Here is a 25,460-nt window from a genome sequence, read left to right as displayed (position 1 = left end):
GTGGAGGTCTCATGTGACCCTAAGCCTTGCTGGTTTGCAACCCCAAGGCGCACACTAGCTGTTCGACGAAATGCGTTGGAGAACCTCGCACTGCTGCTGCTGCCTTGTGCAATGCGGGCGAGGCTCTTTGTTTTTTGTTTTTTCAGAAGCGCCTGGCCAAAATGATGTCGTTTGGGTCCAGGCACATTCAAATTCTTTTTAAATGACTTGGCTTCAAAATAGCGTCGTTTTGAGCCAGGTTTAAAAAATAAAAAAGAACCCACCACCAACTAGACGCACCAGGTGACAGCTAGACACACCACCAACTAAATCTTATTTACTAATACGAATTCTAAAACATAACTGAATTTTTACCTATGTTATTGCTAAAATATGAATATGGTTTGAATACCTTAGGTTAATTGTATTCTTCTCCATAAGGAGGTATATATAGGAGTTTACAAGGAAGTAATTAATTAGGAGAATATCTCCTAATTATACAAGGATGTGTAAACTATATAAAACAAGGAAGTAAATCACCTAATTAACTTAGGAAATAAATCTTCTTGATTTAGTAGATTAACTCACGTCTACACTCCTCCTCAAGTTGGTGCATACATGTCACCAATGCCCAACTAGGTAAGTGAGTCATAAAACACTCGTCCACAGACAACTTTTGTTAAGACATTCGCTAATTGATCTTCTGATTTTACGAAGGGTAGACAAATGATCTTGTTCTCAATTTTTTCTTTGATGAAATGTCTATCCGCCTCAACATGTTTAGTTCAATCATGTTGAACTGGATTATGAGCAATATCGATAGCTGACTTGTTATCACAATGTAACTCCATTGGCTTCTTTGGTTTAAAACCCAATTATGTCAAGAGTCCTATGATCCACAATAATTCACAAACTCTTTGAGCCATACCTCGATACTTTGCTTATACACTAGACCGAGCAACCACAATTTATTTTTTACTCCGCCAAGTGACTAGGTTATCTCCAACGAATGTAAAATAACCTAATGTAGAGCGTCTATCTGTAATGGAACCAACCCACTCATCATATGTATATCCAACAATTTCAAGATTTCCATTCTTTGAGAACATTAATCCCTTTCTAGGGCCTGACTTTAAATATCTTAAGATTCGATCAACTGCATTTATATAAGAAACACTAGATGAATGCATAAACTGCCTAACCACACCCACAACATATGCAATATATGGTATTGTATGTGCCAAATATATCAACCTTCAAATAAGGTGCTGGTATTATTCCTTATTGGTTGGCAACCGGTCCATGTCATCACACAACTTATTCATCTCAATAGTTGTGTCAACAGGCTTACATCCAAGCATTCCTGTTTCAGTGAGTAGATCCATCATATACTTCCTTTGAGACAGAAATATACAAGTTTTTGACCTTGCTACTTCAATTTCGAGGAAACATTTAAGAGCACCTAAATAGTTCATATCAAATTCATGAGACAAATACTTTTGTAGCTTCTGTTGCTCTCTTGTGTCGTTCCAAGTTACGACCATGTCATCCACATAAACAATTAATGCAATGATTTTTCCTCCATCATGCTTCAAGAACAGGATGTGGTTTGAATTACTTTGAATGTATCTAAAATTATGTATGGACTTAGTAAATCTGTCAAACCATGCCTTGGGAGATTGTTTTAACCCGTATAATGATTTTTTCAACTTGCAAACTTAATTTTTCTTGTCATTAGCTAAATTATATCCTGGTGGTAAATCCATGTATACCTCTTCTTCCAAGTTTCCATATAAGAAGGCATTTTTAACATCAAACTGATGTAGTGGCCAATTTAGATTTGCTATTAGAGATAGTAAGACTTTGATAGTGTTGATCTTAACTACTAGGGCGAAGGTCTCTTGGTAGTCTACCCCATATCTCTGTGTGTACCCCTTCGCCCCCAATCTAGCTTTATATATTTCAATGGATCCATCTACTTTGAATTTCATAGGATAGATCCGCCTGCATTTCACGGTCCTCTTTCCGTAAGGTAAAGGCATGAGCTCCCATGTGGCTTTCTTCTGGAGAGCTTGCATTTCTTCATTCATGGTTTTTTTTTTCTTTCTATTTTGAGTCTTCTAGTGCTTTAGTCACATTATTGGAGACAGATATGTCAGCACTGCTTCACAAAATGTACATGTGACTCTGATAATTTGCTTAGAGATATATAATTATTGATAGGATATTTTCATTTGGAAGATCTGCTTCGTACTGTACTCGAGGTTTACCACGCTTCTTTCTTTTTGGAAGTTGGTATATAAGGGTATCTGTATCTTTCATGCTTTTTGAAATTAAATCATCATGATATATTTCATTAGTGTTATCAGTTTCAGGGGGTGATGTTACTTGAATGACTTTCTCAAAAGGTGATTGGTGTGGTAGTAGAGCTGAATGCGGGTCCGGAGCGGGTAAAATCTCCAAAAACAATTCAACCTCCTCCTCATAATTTTGGCAGTGTGGAGTTGATTGATCATTTTTCCCTGGCGACCGGTCATTTTGACACATATGCTTAATGTTCGGCAAAAGTGGACAAAACAACTAGTCGTTTGGTTAGAGCAACCGGTTGTTTTGACACAGTGGCTTCGCCAATGAAGGAATAAAAGGGGGAAGTCGGTCATGTGGGAGAGGCGACTGGTGGCTTTGAGATAGAGACGCCTCATGTGCATGGATAAAGAGAGGCGACCGGTCGTTTTGATGCTGAGTCTTTTCCATTGTGAAAAAGTCTAGAAATGTTGGGGTGTTTGGCTCTAGATTCTCCTCATGTGCTTCTGAAAAATATATGTCGTGTTCCCAGAACACTACATCCATGGAGATATGGACCTTTTGACTTAGAGGGTGATAACATCAATAGCCTTTTTTATGAGGAGCATAGCCAATGAAAACACACTTTTCTGTAAGGGGATCCAATTTGTTATGCTGGTGATCATGTAAGTATACGAATACAACATAGCCAAAAATTCGTGGTTCAAGGTTTAGGGTAGGAGGTATTTAGAGATGGCAGTGAAGTGTTTGAAGAGGAGTTCAAGATGCTCAAGCAAATCCTATTTATAAGGTAAGCTGTAGAAAGGACGACCTCGCCTAAAAAAGATCGAGGCATGTTGGCACCAAATAAAGATGCAAGAACGACTTCCAATAAATGTCGATTCTTTCGCTCAACCACCCCATTTTGTTGGGGAGTATATGGACACGAGCATTGATGTATGATGCCATGATCTTATAAGAAGTTTTTTGAGATCATGATTAAGAAATTCTCCGCCATTGTCAGAATGGAGAACCTGGATTTGGGCATGAAACTGAGTCGGCGCCATTTTATGGAACTATTGAAACGTTAAGCTGACTTCCTCTTTGGTTTTGAGAACGGAAAACCAGGTCATTTGGGTGTAGTCATCAATGAAAGTGACAAACCATTGACTCCAGCCGGAGTAGCGATTTGAGTAGGCCCCCAAACATCAGAATGAATAAGGGAGAAGGGAACCAAACTTTTATTTGTACTTAATGGGAAAGAAACACGATGGCTCTTAGTCAATTCACACGTATCACACCAGAAGCTGGAAATATCAAAACTGGAAAGAAATTATAGAAACAACTTCTTCAAATAATTGAACGAGGCATGCCCAAGACGTTTATGCCATAACAAAATTTTGTCTCTCAGCCTCTCAGAACTAGCTTCACTTGTTGTGAAAGCTTGACCACCCTTGGTCTCACTATCTAGTGCCCCATCTTAGTAGTAGAGTTTGCCCCGTCTAGTACCACAACCAATCTTCTTCCTCGTGAAGATGTCTTGAAAAATACAATGATTCAGCCAAAATGTTACAGTACACCCCAAAGTAGTAATAAGTTATGCAACAGACAATAATTTATGTTCAAAGGATGGAACAATCAATACATAATCCAGATGTATGGACTTAGAGAGAGATAGAGAGTCTCCCCAACCATGAGGGAAGGGGTACCATTAGTATTAGACATCACCGTCTGAGTAGTTGGTTTGCCACTAATAAGTTAGCTAAGATCAAATGTCATATGATCTGTAGCACCCGAGTCAATAATATATGTGGGCTTTGGAGAGACGTATGAAAAGCAGAACCTTTGGTGGTGGTGATAGAAGCACAAGCCCGAGTAGCCGATTCAGCAGGATTGACCGCATGCTTCTGTGAGTCTGTAAGGAGGGAGAGAATCATAGGAGGTCCTAACATCGTAGCGTAAGTAAGATTTGATATGAGTGTGTGTTTGTGATTAAGGAGTTGATTTAAGAATTTGAGGATTTTGATTTGAGGAATTTGATTTAGGGATTTGATTTTAGAGGTATGTGTTTAAGGAGTTTGATAAGAGGATTTGATTTGAGAGGCAAGGAATTTGATTTAGGGTTTGAGTTTGAATTTGAGGGTATGATTTGAGGGCTTAGAGACAACCTAGAATCGATTGCTCTGATACCATGGTAAAATATGAATATGGTTTGAATACTTTAGGTTGATTGTATACTTCTCCAAAAGGAGGTACATATAGGAGTTTATAAGGGTGCTTTACAAGGAAATAGATACAGTAACTCATTAGGAGAATATCTTCTAATTATACAAGGATGTGTAAACTATATAAAACAATGAAGTAAATAACCTAATTAACTTAGGAAATAAATCTCTTTGATTTAGTATGTTAACTCACGTCAACAACTATAACGCGTGAATTAGTAACGCCAGTTTGTGATGGGATGGTAAACCAAAGAGTTTCTCGGGCCATGAAATACTTAAATGTGATTCTATTTCCCTATATAAAATTTTTAGTGTCAAGAGCACATTGATTTTCCACTTAAATGTGATTCTATTTCATTCTACACGTCCGTTTATATGTGTTTTATGTTAACCTAGCAAAGTTCTCTTCTTCCACTTATATGTGTTTATGCTCTTAGTCTTTTTTTCATAGATATATATATATATATATAATATTCTATTTTATAAAATATTGTTTGTATTGTTAGTTTTGCCATAAATTATGAATGGAAATACTATATTTTATTTTTTTAAATATTATTTTCTTCTTAAAAAAATTTCAAAACTTTTACACTATAACCCTATGAGGTCACAATCCTTCGTCCGCCACTAGCCATGAATCAGTCATACGTTACCACACTTTCATATGTCTCAATCCCACCACTTGGTCACACCTGACCCAATGCGTTACCCAGATGACTCAAGGCAACCCTCCACCAGCAAACTGAGCAATGTTTGGGTCTAGTCAATACCAACCATCCTACACGTGGGGAATACTTGATCAAAATCAATAAGTGCCCTCTCCAAGGATCTAATTAAACCAGACTAGGAGTGGTTGGAACATGATTACAGACTACCTCCCTATGCATACCAACTTGGATAGGTGTGATCACATGATTGGAGCAAGAACTAAATGGCTCTCCCTAGCTGCCAAAAAATCCTTCACTGCCTTTATCTGGCTGGCTCTCTCTGTAATTAGCACATCAAGCCATGCCTAAGCACTCCCCATGATCATGATAATAGCATGGGTAGACACCCTCTCAACCCTATTTCAAGGATCCTTGCCTTGTTGAGATCTCTATAAATACCCTCACTTATATTTAGAAAAAAGGTAATAACTTCATAGCTCTCAGAAACGCTGCCCATTTCCACTCTCTGCTTCACTCTGACTTTGGTATTGGAGAAAGTTGGATGGTACCACACTAGTACCTCTTTAGTGACATGTTATGTCTTCTCTGCAGACCACTTTGGTAAATAAGTGAAGACGAAGTGTACAGTGTTGACTTGGTAGAAGCTCGACTTCAACTCAGTCAAAGCCCTTAGTTCACCATCTGAAATCAGGTATCAACAACTATTAATACATTTTTATATTGTTATTACACTTTTTCTACTTGACTTACATCTCACTTTCTCTACACTACTGCGTTATAGTGCAATGAACACCTCATAGTGATTACAGTTTTGAACTACAACTATAAAAATAAACAAGATGTTGGCGAGTCTTAGTTTCCTTTTATTTATTTATTTTGTAATCACTTACCCTATGTATAGTCCAATTGTAATTAGGATATCTTTTGTATTTTGCAATCACTTACCCTAACTATTCTAAGGGTTAGCACACCTTGTAATCTTTAAATAAACCACTATGTTGGAGAAGAATACATATAAAAAAACTTCTTGTATACTTTGTTTGGCATGATATCAAAGTCCAACACTTTTGTGACCTGTGTTTGCTATACCCTTGTCGTACCTCATTGCCCTTGCCCTTGCCGTGCCCTTGTTGTGTCCTTGCTCTTGCCGTGCTTGTCCCTTGCCATGCCCTAGTTTTTAGGTTTTGATATTGTCTATTTTTCAGAGTTTACTACCATATAATTCTATTTCAACTTCAATTAACTCAAGACTCCTCACTTAAAAGAATGAGTAACAAGTCTCATCCACCATAACGTTTGTGAATTTCATCAAGAAGAAATTAACCTCATTGTCCTTTTTTTTAAAAAAATATCAAAAAGAGAAACTTAATTAGATAACCTTCAACAATACAACTAAGACATCAACATGACATCTAAAGCATCAAGGTTAAATAAGCAACAAAACTAACAAACTAAAACACAAAACCAAAATGTACAAAAGCCACACAAACAACTATTAGCCCACATCAGCATGATCTCAAGTAAATCCCACATAACCCAAAAGAACCAAAACCCTAAAACAACCAATAACCCTAAATGAACACTATTACCACCACCTAGAGAAAAAGCAGCCATCAAACCCACCACACCTAGCCTTTAAGTGAATAAAAATCATGTGATAGATATGGAGAAAACATGATTTCCAACGATCTAAGTGTGTATAACAATGAAGAAATAACTCGGTATTTATCTCATTGAAATTATTATTAAATTCTTGAAGTTATTTATCAATGATCATGTAAAAGAGATTAACACGATAATAATGAAGGTTTGTATTTTCCTCTACTCTACGATGTGATCTTCCTCAAGCTATGAACACATCATCCATATTGGGAACGTCAATATATTGCTTGCAAAAAAGGAATAAACTTTATCAAGCAAAATAACCCAATCACCATTCCTCATTGATAGCATTCACAATATTTTGATCTTTCTTTTATAATTTTATTACAGACCATGTGATTACCAATATACTTTCTTTTAAAATCATAAATACATAAAATAAAAAATGGAAAGATTGCATCAACTCAAACAAATTAATTGCTTCACCTCTTTGATCATAGTTTACTCTATCTTCAACAAAAAATTCAAGCACCACAACTACAACATAAAAATCATAGTTAGTAAAGTAATGTGAACGCTAATGAGTATCACCAGCACGTTTAAGACTAATCTCTTGACTTTAACCATGCCCACTTAGAAGTTCATAATTTTGAATAGTTTCAATGACTTGGATTTTTTCTCTCAAATCATATCACAACACTTGCATCACGCTCCGACAACATGAAGCACACTACTAACCACAACAAAAAAAAAAGGCAATTTCAATATGATTCTTTGCCACAACCATAAAAGCTAATTGAAGTTAATGTGCAAAAAAATGAACAAAATACACACATTCATTTTCTCTGAAGATGAGTTTTTTTAACACCATTTAGCTCACCTTGCATCTTATTAGTCCTATCATAACATTGTCCTCATAGCGTAGATCTGCTCAATTTATGTCTTGAAAATAAATCATCAATTATATCTTTTAGAAGTCCAAGGTGGTACTAGTAACATGTTAAATTCCCACAAACCTTTCAATTACTTGGCCTTTTAGTCCACATACCAAAACACAATTTTCGTTTTCTCATTCTTTACCACATTAAGTGATTTATTGGTCAAAATAGAAAACATTAAACCTTTTATATCACGGAGGATGACACCAATGATCTCAGTGGTAGCGGTATTTACAATATCATTCTGAATTACGGGTGTTGTTAACTTTAGATTACTTGGACATTATCCAACATAATAGTCTTAACATTGTCATTAACAAGAAATTGAGAAAGATCAAAGAAAGAAATTACACATATTGCTTGAAGTTTATGTTTCATTATAACCATGAAAGGCAAGGCATTGTCTAAATAATAATCAAAAGCAACCAACTGATGCATTCAAGCAAGTGCAATGAGCAACATGAGCTTGTTCTGAATTACTTAATAACAATTGTTTGATTATGTTGTCTTTAAATTCATTAGAGCTAGACAATTTTGTGACGCTTGGTTATGAATGTTACCCCAGCCACATGAATTTGCAGTTAATTTTTTTTTCTCCAATTATAAAAACCATCACTAATAAAGACGTCACCACATACTTAATCACCATTTTTTTGTTTAAAAAGATAGCAACAAAGACAAAATAGAACATCTTTGTATATGCTATACTCCAACCAATTAGGATAGTCATCAAACCAAGAATAGACGTCATGAATATTTTCCAAATTAATCTTTGTGGAAAAACATGGTTTCGAGCTACGCTCCTCGAACTTGATCTAAAATATTAGGATTGTAATCCAAAATCTAAGTTTGACGTCCATAGTTTGACGAAAGAATCACTAACATTGTTTCTAGCTCACGTGCACCGTGCACACACCTCTATTGTGAAGCTTAGCTCATTAGGAAGGAGATTATTTATGGAACTACATATTTGTCAACATAAGAGAAGGACTTTAGATAATCCTATTCGCATGTCATACCATAAAAGAGGTTCATAAATCAGACTGTGCAACCAATTAAGGAAACAATAATAACCAATGGGATTGGGCAATTAGAAATGCATCTCCAAACCTCGCGAGCAAACATGCCGTGAATAAATACACAATCTCGAGATTCATTGTCATTCTAACAAAAAGAACAAGAAGCATCATTGCCTAAATCAAGTTTTTCAATTTGAAATTTGATTCTGAGTCTTCCATAAACAGAAAGTTCACTGAAAATCTCCACTTTAGATATTTAACTTCCCTCTCTCCTTTTCCTTTTTCATTTCTACTTTTACTTGAAAAAAGTTGCAAATAAAGATGCAAGAACGACTTCCAATAAATGTCGATTCTTTCGCTCAACCACCCCATTTTGTTGGGGAGTATATGGACACGAGCATTGATGTATGATGCCATGATCTTATAAGAAGTTTTTTGAGATCATGATTAAGAAATTCTCCGCCATTGTCAGAATGGAGAACCTGGATTTGGGCATGAAACTGAGTCGGCGCCATTTTATGGAACTATTGAAACGTTAAGCTGACTTCCTCTTTGGTTTTGAGAACGGAAAACCAGGTCATTTGGGTGTAGTCATCAATGAAAGTGACAAACCATTGACTCCAGCCGGAGTAGCGATTTGAGTAGGCCCCCAAACATCAGAATGAATAAGGGAGAAGGGAACCAAACTTTTATTTGTACTTAATGGGAAAGAAACACGATGGCTCTTAGTCAATTCACACGTATCACACCAGAAGCTGGAAATATCAAAACTGGAAAGAAATTATAGAAACAACTTCTTCAAATAATTGAACGAGGCATGCCCAAGACGTTTATGCCATAACAAAATTTTGTCTCTCAGCCTCTCAGAACTAGCTTCACTTGTTGTGAAAGCTTGACCACCCTTGGTCTCACTATCTAGTGCCCCATCTTAGTAGTAGAGTTTGCCCCGTCTAGTACCACAACCAATCTTCTTCCTCGTGAAGATGTCTTGAAAAATACAATGATTCAGCCAAAATGTTACAGTACACCCCAAAGTAGTAATAAGTTATGCAACGACAATAATTTATGGTCAAAGGATGGAACAATCAATACAGAATCCAGATGTATGGACTTAGAGAGAGATAGAGAGTCTCCCCAACCATGAGGGAAGGGGTACCATTAGTATTAGACATCACCGTCTGAGTAGTTGGTTTGCCACTAATAAGTTAGCTAAGATCAAATGTCATATGATCTGTAGCACCCGAGTCAATAATATATGTGGGCTTTGGAGAGACGTATGAAAAGCAGAACCTTTGGTGGTGGTGATAGAAGCACAAGCCCGAGTAGCCGATTCAGCAGGATTGACCGCATGCTTCTGTGAGTCTGTAAGGAGGGAGAGAATCATAGGAGGTCCTAACATCGTAGCGTAAGTAAGATTTGATATGAGTGTGTGTTTGTGATTAAGGAGTTGATTTAAGAATTTGAGGATTTTGATTTGAGGAATTTGATTTAGGGATTTGATTTTAGAGGTATGTGTTTAAGGAGTTTGATAAGAGGATTTGATTTGAGAGGCAAGGAATTTGATTTAGGGTTTGAGTTTGAATTTGAGGGTATGATTTGAGGGCTTAGAGACAACCTAGAATCGATTGCTCTGATACCATGGTAAAATATGAATATGGTTTGAATACTTTAGGTTGATTGTATACTTCTCCAAAAGGAGGTACATATAGGAGTTTATAAGGGTGCTTTACAAGGAAATAGATACAGTAACTCATTAGGAGAATATCTTCTAATTATACAAGGATGTGTAAACTATATAAAACAATGAAGTAAATAACCTAATTAACTTAGGAAATAAATCTCTTTGATTTAGTATGTTAACTCACGTCAACAACTATAACGCGTGAATTAGTAACGCCAGTTTGTGATGGGATGGTAAACCAAAGAGTTTCTTGGGCCATGAAATACTTAAATGTGATTCTATTTCCCTATATAAAATTTTTAGTGTCAAGAGCACATTGATTTTCCACTTAAATGTGATTCTATTTCATTCTACACGTCCGTTTATATGTGTTTTATGTTAACCTAGCAAAGTTCTCTTCTTCCACTTATATGTGTTTATGCTCTTAGTCTTTTTTTCATAGATATATATATATATATATAATATTCTATTTTATAAAATATTGTTTGTATTGTTAGTTTTGCCATAAATTATGAATGGAAATACTATATTTTATTTTTTTAAATATTATTTTCTTCTTAAAAAAATTTCAAAACTTTTACACTATAACCCTATGAGGTCACAATCCTTCGTCCGCCACTAGCCATGAATCAGTCATACGTTACCACACTTTCATATGTCTCAATCCCACCACTTGGTCACACCTGACCCAATGCGTTACCCAGATGACTCAAGGCAACCCTCCACCAGCAAACTGAGCAATGTTTGGGTCTAGTCAATACCAACCATCCTACACGTGGGGAATACTTGATCAAAATCAATAAGTGCCCTCTCCAAGGATCTAATTAAACCAGACTAGGAGTGGTTGGAACATGATTACAGACTACCTCCCTATGCATACCAACTTGGATAGGTGTGATCACATGATTGGAGCAAGAACTAAATGGCTCTCCCTAGCTGCCAAAAAATCCTCCACTGCCTTTATCTGGCTGGCTCTCTCTGTAATTAGCACATCAAGCCATGCCTAAGCACTCCCCATGATCATGATAATAGCATGGGTAGACACCCTCTCAACCCTATTTCAAGGATCCTTGCCTTGTTGAGATCTCTATAAATACCCTCACTTACATTTAGAAAAAAGGTCATAACTTCATAACTCTCAGAAACACTGCCCATTTCCACTCTCTGCTTCATTCTGACTTTGGTATCGGAGAAAGTTGGATGGTACCACACTAGTACCTCTTTAGTGACATGTTATGTCTTCTCTGCAGACCACTTTGGTAAATAAGTGAAGACGAAGTGTACAGTGTTGACTTGGTAGAAGCTCGACTTCAACTCAGTCAAAGCCCTTAGTTCACCATCTGAAATCAGGTATCAACAACTATTAATACATTTTTATATTGTTATTACACTTTTTCTACTTGACTTACATCTCACTTTCTCTACACTACTGCGTTATAGTGCAATGAACACCTCATAGTGATTACAGTTTTGAACTACAACTATAAAAATAAACAAGATGTTGGCGAGTCTTAGTTTCCTTTTATTTATTTATTTTGTAATCACTTACCCTATGTATAGTCCAATTGTAATTAGGATATCTTTCGTATTTTGCAATCACTTACCCTAACTATTCTAAGGGTTATCACACCTTGTAATCTTTAAATAAACCACTATGTTGGAGAAGAATACATATAAAAAAACTTCGTGTATACTTTGTTTGGCATGATATCAAAGTCCAACACTTTTGCGACTTGTGTTTGCTATACCCTTGTCGTACCTCATTGCCCTTGCCCTTGCCGTGCCCTTGTTGTGTCCTTGCTCTTGCCGTGCTTGTCCCTTGCCATGCCCTAGTTTTTAGGTTTTGATATTGTCTATTTTTCAGAGTTTACTACCATATAATTCTATTTCAACTTCAATTAACTCAAGACTCCTCACTTAAAAGAATGAGTAACAAGTCTCATCCACCATAACGTTTGTGAATTTCATCAAGAAGAAATTAACCTCATTGTCCTTTTTTTTAAAAAAATATCAAAAAGAGAAACTTAATTAGATAACCTTCAACAATACAACTAAGACATCAACATGACATCTAAAGCATCAAGGTTAAATAAGCAACAAAACTAACAAACTAAAACACAAAACCAAAATGTACAAAAGCCACACAAACAACTATTAGCCCACATCAGCATGATCTCAAGTAAATCCCACATAACCCAAAAGAACCAAAACCCTAAAACAACCAATAACCCTAAATGAACACTATTACCACCACCTAGAGAAAAAGCAGCCATCAAACCCACCACACCTAGCCTTTAAGTGAATAAAAATCATGTGATAGATATGGAGAAAACATGATTTCCAACGATCTAAGTGTGTATAACAATGAAGAAATAACTCGGTATTTATCTCATTGAAATTATTATTAAATTCTTGAAGTTATTTATCAATGATCATGTAAAAGAGATTAACACGATAATAATGAAGGTTTGTATTTTCCTCTACTCTACGATGTGATCTTCCTCAAGCTATGAACACATCATCCATATTGGGAACATCAATATATTGCTTGCAAAAAAGGAATAAACTTTATCAAGAAAAATACCCCAATCACCATTCCTCATTGATAGCATTCACAATATTTTGATCTTTCTTTTGTAATTTTATTACAGACCATGTGATTACCAATATACTTTCTTTTAAAATCACAAATACATAAAATAAAAAATGGAAAGATTGCATCAACTCAAACAAATTAATTGCTTCACCTCTTTGATCATAGTTTACTCTATCTTCAACAAAAAATTCAAGCACCACAACTACAACATAAAAATCATAGTTAGTAAAGTAATGTGAACGCTAATGAGTATCACCAGCACGTTTGAGACTAATCTCTTGACTTTAACCATGCCCACTTAGAAGTTCATAATTTTGAATAGTTTCAATGACTTGGATTTTTTCTCTCAAATCATATCACAACACTTGCATGACGCTCCGAAAACATTAAGCACACTACTAACCACAACAACAAAAAAGAGGCAATTTCAATATGATTCTTTGCCACAACCATAAAAGCTAATTGAAGTTAATGTGCAAAAAAATGAACAAAATACACACATTCATTTTCTCTCAAGATGAGTTTTTTAACACCATTTAGCTCACCTTGCATCTTATTAGTCCTATCATAACATTGTCCTCATAGCGTAGATATGCTCAATTTATGTCTAGAAAATAAATCATCAATTATATCTTTTAGAGGTCCAAGGTGGTACTAGTAACATGTTAAATTCCCACAAACCCTTCAATTACTTGGCCTTTTAGTCCACATACCAAAACACAATTTTCGTTTTCTCATTCTTTACCACATTAAGTGATTTATTGATCAAAATAGAAAACTTTAAACCTTTTATATCACGGAGGATGACATCATTGATCTCAGTGGTAGCGGTATTTACAATATTATTCTGAATTACGGGTGTTGTTAACTTTAGATTACCTAGACATCATCCAACATAATAGTCTTAACATTGTCATTATGAACAACAAGAAATTGAGAAAGATCAAAGAAAGAAATTACACATATTGCTTGAAGTTTATGTTTCATTATAACCATGAAAGGCAAGGCATTGTCTAAATAATAATCAAAAGCAACCAACTGATGCATTCAAGCAAGTGCAATGAGCAACATGAGCTTGTTCTGAATTACTTAATAACAATTGTTTGATTATGTTGTCTTTAAATTCATTAGAGCTAGACAATTTTGTGACGCTTGGTTATGAATGTTACCCCAGCCACATGAATTTGCAGTTAATTTTTTTTTCTCCAATTATAAAAACCATCACTAATAAAGACGTCACCACATACTTAATCACCATTTTTTTGTTTAAAAAGATAGCAACAAAGACAAAATAGAACATCTTTGTATATGCTATACTCCAACCAATTAGGATAGTCATCAAACCAAGAATAGACGTCATGAATATTTTCCAAATTAATCTTTGTGGAAAAACATGGTTTCGAGCTACGCTCCTCGAACTTGATCTAAAATATTAGGATTGTAATCCAAAATCTAAGTTTGACGTCCATAGTTTGACGAAAGAATCACTAACATTGTTTCTAGCTCACGTGCACCGTGCACACACCTCTATTGTGAAGCTTAGCTCATTAGGAAGGAGATTATTTATGGAACTACATATTTGTCAACATAAGAGAAGGACTTTAGATAATCCTATTCGCATGTCATACCATAAAAGAGGTTCATAAATCAGACTGTGCAACCAATTAAGGAAACAATAATAACCAATGGGATTGGGCAATTAGAAATGCATCTCCAAACCTCGCGAGCAAACATGCCGTGAATAAATACACAATCTCGAGATTCATTGTCATTCTAACAAAGAACAAGAAGCATCATTGCCTAAATCAAGTTTTTCAATTTGAAATTTGATTCTGAGTCTTCCATAAACAGAAAGTTCACTGAAAATCTCCACTTTAGATATTTAACTTCCCTCTCTCCTTTTCCTTTTTCATTTCTACTTTTACTTGAAAAAAGTTTTTTTTTTTTTTTTTAAATCTTTGACCAAGAACAGTGTAATTTATTTATTTATCATTGAAAGCAACAGCATGTAATTGAAGTAGAAAATCCACAGTGCATTACCAATTTATGCGCGTAAAAATATAGGAGGAATTAACCACATGCCACACAGTTTCCAAAAGTGCCCATCATCAAAACATACAATTTTGGCGATGTGGCCAGACCTGATTGGGCGTCCTGAAAAGTGCCGAAACGCGAAACCACAGTCAACAAAAATCTGCCCACTAGATCCCAAATCGGCGAGTCTGGCAGCACTACTAGACCACGTTGCAGCAGCATCACACGCGCACGTGCATCCACTGTTATGCTGACCTGAGCCCAAACTCCGATGGCACACCCGTAATTAACCGATATCCCAAGGGCCATTCCAACCCCCCACCACACCAGACGCGCAAAGTAAACTTAATTTCCTGAGCGTGGGCCGCTGTTTCAGGTTACAATTACCTGTGGCGTTAGCCCAGAAGAGCCGGTGGCAGCCCACGCGTCGCAACGTAACTGGTCTGTGGCGGGTATAAATAATACCCACCCCGGCTGTTGTCATAGATTTCATAGGGTTAGAGTATAAGAGCCATCTATAAAAATAAAAAATAAAAACAACCTCAAAACAGACGTATTTTGCTTTGCTTTTGCTCTGAGAGGGAGGCTTGTGTTGTGGGCGTTGATTCAGTTACTGGCGGTCTCTAATTCGCTTGGTGCAGGTCGGGAACTGCTTCGCGTTTAGGGCCTTTTTTTCGTACAAGACCTATGAGCCAGGTGGCGCCATGGTATTGGTCGGTGGGTGCGAAATGGGTCCCGCCTTGCATCAACTGAATCGGAGACCGCGGTGAAGAGAGGGGTTGGGTTGTTTGGTGGTTCATGGATCTCGCGTTTTTTGCTTTTGCTCGTTTCTCAGATCTCATCTCAGGTTGGCCACTTCCAACAAATATATATCTATATATCTATGTATCTCTAATCTGTATATATTCTTAATTAATTAACAAAAATTTTGGGTAATAAAAACATAAAATTTTAATTACATGGGTGGAAAATCAATAGATCTTTACCCATTTCATTATATGCTAACACAGAAAACACTAATTTCCTATTGTTTTATCTGGAATAGTTTTTTTTTTTTGTTGCTTTGTTGTAAGGGAAATAGTTTTGGTATCTTGTTTTCTCTTTCATTGATGTGCTTTTCTTTTATGATTTTTTCTCCTAGTTTAGATTAGATTAAAGTAGAATATCGCATGTATCCTCGTCTAATTGTTGGATCGATAAAGTTGGTAATTATTCCAATTTCCACTACAAGATTTTGCTTTCGCTTTCGATTATCTTTTTAGGTACGTGACATCACTATTATTCTCATTAATTTTGGTTTTATGGAATTTATTTTACATTTTCAGTTAGGCAAGAGTAATTAACTGCATTAAAAATAAATTTAATAGCATAGAAAGTAATAAATTGTGCCTCCAAATATTTTTATTTTCATTTCCAAATTGTGTTGCTACATCAGGGGGAAAGCCTTTCTCTTTCTTTAAAGCCTACATCAGGGGGCAAGTTGTGTTTGCACGTCTTGTTTAAAGTAGAGTTAAAAGTATATAGTTGCGCTATTTCAATCCATTTTTATTTTCACACACACTTTTTAATTTTGTTTCAAGTACAAAAACCGGGAAATGAGCACGCCCCTTTACACCCGAGTACAAATCTCCCTTACTTGTAGATTAGATTAATTTAGAGTTGTTTAAACTATCGCTTATGTAAAATGTCGTGAATTTTAATTGGCACTGCTATTTTATTTATGTATTTGTTTTGCAAAGCTGGTTACTATTAGCTAAGTCCCTCCTCAGCTTTTGTGATAACATATAGATTGTTACTTTTTCGGGGAAAATTGAGAAAAGCACAGAATCTTTCAAAAGAATGAATGGGTTGTTAAGCGGTCATATGAAAAGGAAAAAAAGCATCCTGTGTTCAGACACTAGGGTGTAGGATTTTTACTAAAAAGGGCTGCAGAAAACCCTTCCATAGAAAGTCCGCAGTGCCCAAAAAGAATAAATATAAAAGAAAATACAAGTTGTGGTTGTTATTTTCTGAAATATTATTCTAACACTCCTTTTTTTACCACTTTGGGAGTGCACTGCACATACCTAAAACATAAGTGCCGAAAAAGCTTCCCCCTCCTCAGCGACTTATTTCTGCAGTCTGGGATATTCGACAACTTCTAGCAGATACTTCTTATACTTTGCGGCGTATGTTTAGGGGAGCTAATTCGGTGGTGGATGCCTTTGATTACCATATTAATAGTTAGTCATCGTTAATGGGGTATAATTCAGTTGGTTGAATTTTTTCACCTTCGCTAATGTGGATAGATCTTGATAAATATTTGTGTGTAAACACACCTTTTCTAATTAAAGAGAATACCACCGCAGCTAATCCCATGAAATCAGTCGATCCCCGAAAATCAGCATCGATGGACTCTTCATCACAAGATCAGCGGCATATCCTCTAAGAATTGATTTGTAATTTATTCTGAAATATATGAGATTAATGCTAGACTTGGGAAAGTCCCAAAATCATCTTGGTCAGTTCAATTGCTCTATACTTCTCTCATTTTTCGTCTTCCTTCTCGAGTTTGTTTTCTTTCATCAATCGCTTGTGCTAAAAAAAAAAAATGGTTTGTAATCATCTTTCTTACATTTTTAGAGAACCTCTATGTAATCTGCTGTGATTCTTATTATTCAATATTTCCTTTTTACAAGTCAATTTTATCCACAAACACAACAAAAACAAAGACATAAGTTAAAAGGAGAACAAAACAAAAATCCCAACCTACATAGTCCCTAAAGTTCTAAGGTTTTCCACTGTAATTAAGGAGAGATTCAACCAAAAAAATTTAAAGAGGTCAAGAAAGGCACTGAATGTTATTGTTTGCGTTTGGATTGGTTGATTAAAAAGTAATAAAGCGTTGTTCAACTAAGCTGATTATGGTTCAAACAAAGACAAATTTCTCAAACCCACAATCATTCGCATGGCACAAATTGGTGAGAGTCTTCTAGTATCATGACTGGTTACTTTTGTGGAAGCTATTTATACTCTTTCTTGTCTTTTTTTGGTTATGGAGAAAATTTCCAATTTAGATACTAACTAGCTCTCATTTAGTAATACTTTTTTTGGGATACTCCTTACCGCAAATCATGTTTGACACTTGTGCAAAAACAATTTATCAAGAACACAAAATTAAAAACTTTTATACACGTCATATTAAAATTGACAGAAATGTAAGACTTCTTAATTACAGAAAATGAGGGAAGTATTTCCTCTTAACATGGACAGAAGTTAAGTAGGAGGAAAGTATCAGAAGTTAAGTAGGAGGAAAGTATTTTCCTCTTAATATTAACAGAAGTTAAGTAGGAAGAAAGTATTTTCCCCTTAATATTTACAAACGTCTTAAATTATAAACTCTACTAATCTCAATTGATAAAATAAAAATTAAAAAGGATAAAACTATTATGAACCTCCCTCCATGACATCCAGCCTTTAATAGACATTTCTTAAATTTCACTTCATACAAGATAGTTTGGCTAGTGAGGGTGCCACATGAGGGTACTATATATAAACTCCTTACGTGGATTTTCATATTAGACATATGATCATTTCATTAAACTTAAATGAAGTTACTATTCAGATGAATCTTGTAGCTAATATGAAGGTGCACATCTATTGTTCATATATGGCACCCTCACCCCATAGAACGACTCAGTTTGGCTAATGTTGTTTTGCAATAGCATGTGTTTGGGCCTAAAATGAAAAAACACCTATGAAGGGATTTTTTAAGCCAAATGGGCCTTGAGCCACTGAATTTCTTAAAAGATTAAAGGAAGCAGAGGCCTAAAGTCAATTACTTGATCTCATTGAACTCAATTACTTTCCTCTGTATTAAGATATTTGGTTGACAACTCCTGAGTTATCTTTTAAGTTTATTGCTCTGTCAACACTTGATATCAATGTCCTAGTTGCTAGGATTTTCTTATATCAGTTCGTTAGTAAACTGGTTTATCCATTTACCAGTTTGTTTCCCTTTAAATTCTTATTGTAATGAATTAAATCGAGAAATATTCAATTCTAAAGATTTCTTTTTTACTGCATTTAAGTTTATAAAGTGTTCATTTATCATTTTTCACTTGTTTCAGTCAATATCAAACCATAAAACACCAGAATCAGCTATCAACTTTTTTAGTCTGATCTAGGGTTTCTTAGGATCTTGATGTTTTTAGCCTAATCTAGGGCAAAACCTTAAGGAACTCCTGTGCACCAGCGCGTACAAGTAGAATTTTGAAGTCCTTAGTCATACAAGGCATTAAAAAGAACTAATTTAAGCCAATTCCCCACTCAAAGCACAATGGCTTGATTAGAAGTTAAGATATTTAAGCGCAAATCATTAAAGCCTAATAACTAATTACTCAATCATGTTTTCTATTGGGTCTAGCCAAGTTCCAATAGAGGCACACCTATTAAAAAAAAAATAGTTGGATCAGTCCAGGGCATGTTACTTGGCCTTAAGCAAACTTCAGTGCCAATATTGGAGGAGAGGCCAGAATACTGTTCACACAGGTGTGCCTGGTCCTATTTCTTCTCCTTGGGCAAACAACATATTTAGAAATGCATGGCCAGTAACCGATCAACATTATTTTGTGGAAGAGGATAAAGAGATATAGTGCTTTTGGATAACCTTTACTAGATGATAATGAATTTATTTGAAATTCAAGGTGTTGATTATTTATGTCACACCCCAAATTCACACTAAATTAACTAAAAGAACAACTAGATTTATCTTATTACATTGCTCAATTTGAACTACCAGGATTTACAAGGTTATAATCTAAAGTCTCCCAAATCAAACACATCTTCATTAGTGCAGCAATACATCACAAATGAACCAATCTTCTATTCCAAGCTAATTTGAAATGGAAGAGGAAAGGGTGGGCTACAAAGCTCAGTAAGTAACTATATATGGCCACTAATGAGTATGAAGATCACAACTATACAATATTTGAAGATGAGACTGAAAAGAGTACACAAAACAAAACTGAACAATTCAAGGGCTGAGATACAATTCATATTCAGAATTAGAGAAACAATATCAATGAGACAGCTTTTGTAATCCTCATTAGGGGTTCCAATGAGGCCATATTCCCATGGTGGTCGCATGGGTCTTATTACCAACGAGCCAGAGGTCCTGACTTTTTCAAAAGAAGGCACAAACATTGTAATTTAGATGGTATGAATCAACCACAAGTTCAGATGCTATTCAATGTTCACTAGAGTTCCTTTAACAATCAAATGAAGGCAAACATATATATTTGAATTGGGGGTATTAAACAAGGCTTTCATATCACAAAGATCAAATAGAAATGTTCAATACCAAGGAAGTTCAGACGCTTGGATTGATGGGAGGAACAAAGCTAGAACCATAATAGAAACTTAGTTGAAACAACAAGCTGAGACTATAATCTCCGAACACTTCAATCTCTTCTTAATGAAGAAAGCAATCCTAGAGCTTCTTAGCTTCAGTTCTTCCTTTCCCAGCAACCTAGAGCTGTGTTTTCATTATAACTATAATATTTGTACAGACAAACAAGGAGTTGCTATGTAGCTAAAACATGTGGTTCTGATTTAGACACTTAATGTATGAGGTGGCTTTCAATTGTTAGAAGTCAAATGCAAATTGAACTCTAATGGCTGAGACAAGCTGCTCAAGGAAACATGAGGTGGCACCAACAAGCAGCAGGTGCTAATATGAATCAAGCAAGAGGTGTCGGCGGCTATGAATGGGTGTGGGTTGTGTTTTGGGTGCATAGATGGGAGGTGCAGGGTGTTGATGACTTCTCTAGAAGAGTATGGGTGAACACTATGAAACATAAGGATGAAGCCTTGAAGATATTCCTGAAATGGAAGAAGATGATTGAAACTCAAAGTGGTTGAAAGATCAAGACTCTTAGATTTGAAAATGGCGGTGAGTATAGGTCTGATCATTTCTTGAAAGTTTGTCAAGATGAGGGTATTGTGAAGCATTTCACGGTTAAGGAGACACTGCAACATAATGGGGTGGCAGAGCGCATGAATCGTACTTCGCTTGAGAAAGTGCGATGCATGTTGTCTAATGCTGGTTTAGGCAAAGCGTTTTGGGCTCAGGCAATTACTTATGCAAGCCATCTCACTAATCGGCTGCCTACTGCTGCGAATGAGGACAAATGCCTATGGTCTAGTAAACCTTGTACTCATTATGAATACTTGCATATATTTGGTTGCCCTGCTTACTTTCATGTTAGGGAAAACAAGTTAGATCTGAGAGCACATAAAGCCTTTTTTATGGGCTTCAGCACTAGCGATTAGTGTCAAGATATGAAGAAATTTGTTGTAGTGAGGTTTGAACAATAATGACTCTAAAAGTGATGTGACCAAGACCATGAGTGGTTCAAAACATGTGGAGTTATTGAAAACTCCAGTTGTTCCAGTGAGGTCTGATGATTTAGACACTAGTCTTACAGTTGATTTTGATGATGAGAACAAGAATAATGAAGAGGATGCATTTACCCAAGACCCTTCATAGCAACAAAATACTATTGCAACTAGTAAACCGAAAAGAGTGATTCGAAAGCCTGCTCGATATACTGATATTGTGGAATATGCACTTTCATTTATTGAAGATGAAATTTCTTCGACTAGAAGGGGATGAATATACTTTTATCAATCAAATTAACAAGAAATTACGCGTCGAATTTTAATGAGGAAAAACCCCAAGACGAGATTTTTTTTTTAAAAAAAAAAACCACTGGTACTTTACCATGCAGAAATCAATCCACTAAGATTAACAAGATGTACATAAAGGACTCGACTCAACTCAACTTACTTGAATCTTCTATAAGGCAGCCAAACCTCTGGCCTCTTGCTACTTCTCCAATCTCGCAAATTGATTCTCATTCGTCTTCTCAAGCGCGACACAAACTCCCCTCGTTCTTCAGTCACCTTGAGGCACAAACCCACCAAGACTTGTCTTCTTGACTTAACATGCAAGAAACAAGTCACCAACTCAATGACATATGTATGAATGAAAGTAGATTCAACAAGGAACAATCTACTTGAACTATACATGTATGCATGATGAACTCACTCAAGAAAAATATTTTAAATCCTAGGAGTTCATATATGGAAAATCAACTCACTCAAGAAACAATGTTTGAAGCACAAAGATCTTTGTATATGAGTTGTGTATTTTTACTTCTACAAAAACCAAGTATTATAGAGTTAAAACTTGTTTTATAATCAAACTAGGAAGATGTAAAAAGACCCAATAAGATTAGGAATAAAATTCCTAAAACAAAACATGTGTAGTGCTTGTAGGAAACTCATATCAACCATAGGAATAAGTCCTAAAAATATTAGGAAGAAAAAAAAACTATTTAAAACTCTCCAATACATAAAAAGGAAACTGAAATTATGAGTATGCCGTTCAAGCGCCTCTTTTCAAAAGTGCGAATTTGGACCTAAAACTTTTACACAAGAAACGTAACATCTTGATGAACATGCTCCTAAAATGTCATGAAATTCAAAGCACTTTAAGGCACTTTGCTCATCACGTCAAGGTTCATCACTTGAACCTTACTCAACCTACCCTAAAGATTATATAACATAGTTTTGGGCTAGAAACATGCCAACACATAAATCTTGCACTAACAGTATGTCTCAGCCAGAAGGTTTTATTACTGCTGGAAAGGTAAATTGGCTTTGAAAATTGCAAAAGGCATTGTATGGTTTGAAGCAGTCTCTAAGACAATGGTATAAGCGATTTGATCGGTTTATGATTAGGCTGAAGTACGCTAGAAGCCAATATAACCATTGTGTTTATTTTTGCAAGCTACAAGATGGAACCTTCATCTAATTGCTTTTATATGTTGATGATATTCTTATAGCATGTTAGAGCAAAGTGGAGATTGAAAGATTGAAGACTCAATTGAGTAATAAGTTTGAGATGAAGGACTTGGGAGAAGCTCAAAAGATACTAGGTATGGAGATTGAAAGAGAGATCAAATGACAAGATTAGTGTGTGTCAAAAGTAGTATTTAAAGAAGGTACTACATCGTTTTGGGATGAATGACAAATCTAAACCGGTTAGTACAGATCTTGCTTTTCATTTCAAACTTAATGCTTTTATGTCTCCAAGCACTGATGAGGAGAGTCGTTACATGGCTTAAATTCTATGTGCAAGTGTTGTTGGTAGTTTGATGTATGCTATGGTGTTACTAGGCCTGATATTTCACAAGTTGTTAGCATTGTGAGTAGATATATACATAATCCTGGAAAAGGATAATGGCAGGCTGTGAAATGGATTCTACAATATATTCTAGGTACTGTGGATATTGGTTTACTGTTTAACCGTGATAATAATATTGGTTAATGTGTGGTTGGATATGTGGACTTTAATTACGCAAGTGATTTGGACAAGTGTAGGTCCACTACATTTTTTCTATTCACTCTTGTTGGAGGACCAGTGAGTTGGAGGTCGACTTTGCAATTTACGGTTGCTTTGTCTACTACTGAGGTGGAATACATGACTGTAACAGAGGCTATTAGGGAAGCTATTTGGCTTCAAGGTTGATTGATGACTTGGGAGTTCCACAAGACCATGTGGATGTTTATTGTGACAGTCATAGTGCAATTCATTTAGCAAAGAATCAAGTTCATTATGCACGTACGAAACCCAGTGAAGTGAGGTTCCATTTTGTTCGTGAGATTGTGGATGAGGGAGATATTCTTCTTCATAAATTTGGAACAGTTGATAATCTTGCAGATATGTTGACAAAGCCAGTTGGTTTGTTCAAGTTTAGGCATTGCTAAGACTTGATTGGTATTTGTAAAATTTGTTAATTGCCTCTTGGGGGGATTGTGAGGTGACAATTGGGAGTAATATTTCGAATGCTTGGCACAATTTAATCCAAGGTAGAGATTGTTGACTTGTTGGCTCAAATTGAGCATATGGTTATTTACTTGGGCACGTCACCTTGAAGTCTTGGCTTGTTGGAGAAGCCATTCTAACTTAAATGTATGGTCTGACTTGTGTATTATGTTGGACACGCCTTCGGTAGCAACCCAAGGAGAAGAAAAAAGGCCATGTTGTGGGTTATTGAAAAATTGAGACTTTGAAACACTTTGAGTAGTCTGCACTTTTAGAGAGATAGAGAGAAATATTGTTGGGGTATTGCTGCTCCTATTTGGAAGAGAAGAAGACATTGGTAGGTGTGAGAACAAATTGTCTCGGAGCTTGGGTATATTTCGGGTTTGGATTTTCTTGAGTGAAAACACTTTGTATTTCTCTAATTTGATTATTGTGATTTGCTCCGTCGCCTCCAAACTGGACGTAGGCCTATAAAGCCGAACCATATAAATCTTGGTGTTCTTTTTGTTTGATTTGTTCTCTTTGTTTCTTGCCTATTGTTGCATTTGTTTGCACTCACAATTTTGCATGTATTGGGTGACGCTTCTGCACGACACTTTCTTCATTCCATAGTGCAAATACCCAACACCCCTTGGACGTAGCCCGATTATGGGTAAACCACGTAAATCTCTCATGTTGTGTGATTGCATATTTTGGCATAATCTCTATTTGCAAGTTGCAATACCTAAGCACTAAAACTCGTTCTAAGGGACCCTCTGCTTGGTCATGCCAAATTGATTCGGAAAGATTGTCGACCTCGATGTCGAAGAGATCATCTTGTTGTTGAACCAAATTTAGGCATGAACAAATTTCCTTTGGGTTTTTCATTTCTCAACTAAAGCCATAAATTTATCTTCAAGTAGCAATTTAGTTTTTCTTTAAATAATCTCCTTTCCTGATTTCTTGTACTCCACTTGGCTAGGAATCCTTCACTGTGTTGTACAATTTTCACAGTTTCCTTTCTTTTTTCAAATTTATAATGGTTGCCTCGACAGTTTTCCAGGATATGGCAAGAAAAGAATCATTGTTTTGTTTTTTGTATTTTCAATTGTACACATTTTGATGATGTCAATACCATTACTGAAAACCCAAGTAGTTTTGTACCTTGTGGGAAAAGAAATTAGTTAACATAAAACCAAAAAATTAAGAAGACAAAAACTATTACTTCATATTAACATAGCTCTTCAGTAGAGGAGGAAGGCTTTTTTGGATAATGAAAGGGCAGACATGAGCGACGGTGAGAGATTGGCATGGTTAGGTATTAAACTTGTTTGGTATCCTACTGAAGTTGGGAATTCAAATTTGTTGATTTTTCTTAAAAATAAGGAGTTCTAAAATTCATGTTTTAAGATCCAATCCTTCCAAATCGACCGATTTAATCCAATCTAATCCAATTCAATTTCGGGGTTTTGATGATTTGTTGGATTGTATTAGATCCGTAATTTTTAAAACTGGCATGATTGGATCAGATCGGATTTGCTTATGAGAATCCAATCAAATCCAATTAGGTTAGTTTTATGCTTA

The 25,460-nt window shown here is 35.8% G+C and overlaps 1 long non-coding RNA gene across 1 annotated transcript; it reads left to right on the top strand.

The window, feature by feature from the left end:
- Positions 14,901-17,703, top strand: LOC109949379. Its single transcript, XR_002271904.1, has 2 exons — positions 14,901-15,872; positions 17,374-17,703. It is a non-coding gene; the product is annotated as an uncharacterized LOC109949379 (long non-coding RNA).

This window comes from Prunus persica, chromosome G5, assembly GCF_000346465.2.
Source record: "Prunus persica cultivar Lovell chromosome G5, Prunus_persica_NCBIv2, whole genome shotgun sequence".
In the NCBI taxonomy this organism is placed as follows: domain Eukaryota; kingdom Viridiplantae; phylum Streptophyta; class Magnoliopsida; order Rosales; family Rosaceae; genus Prunus; species Prunus persica.
This window is presented reverse-complemented; position numbering and strand designations above follow the sequence as displayed.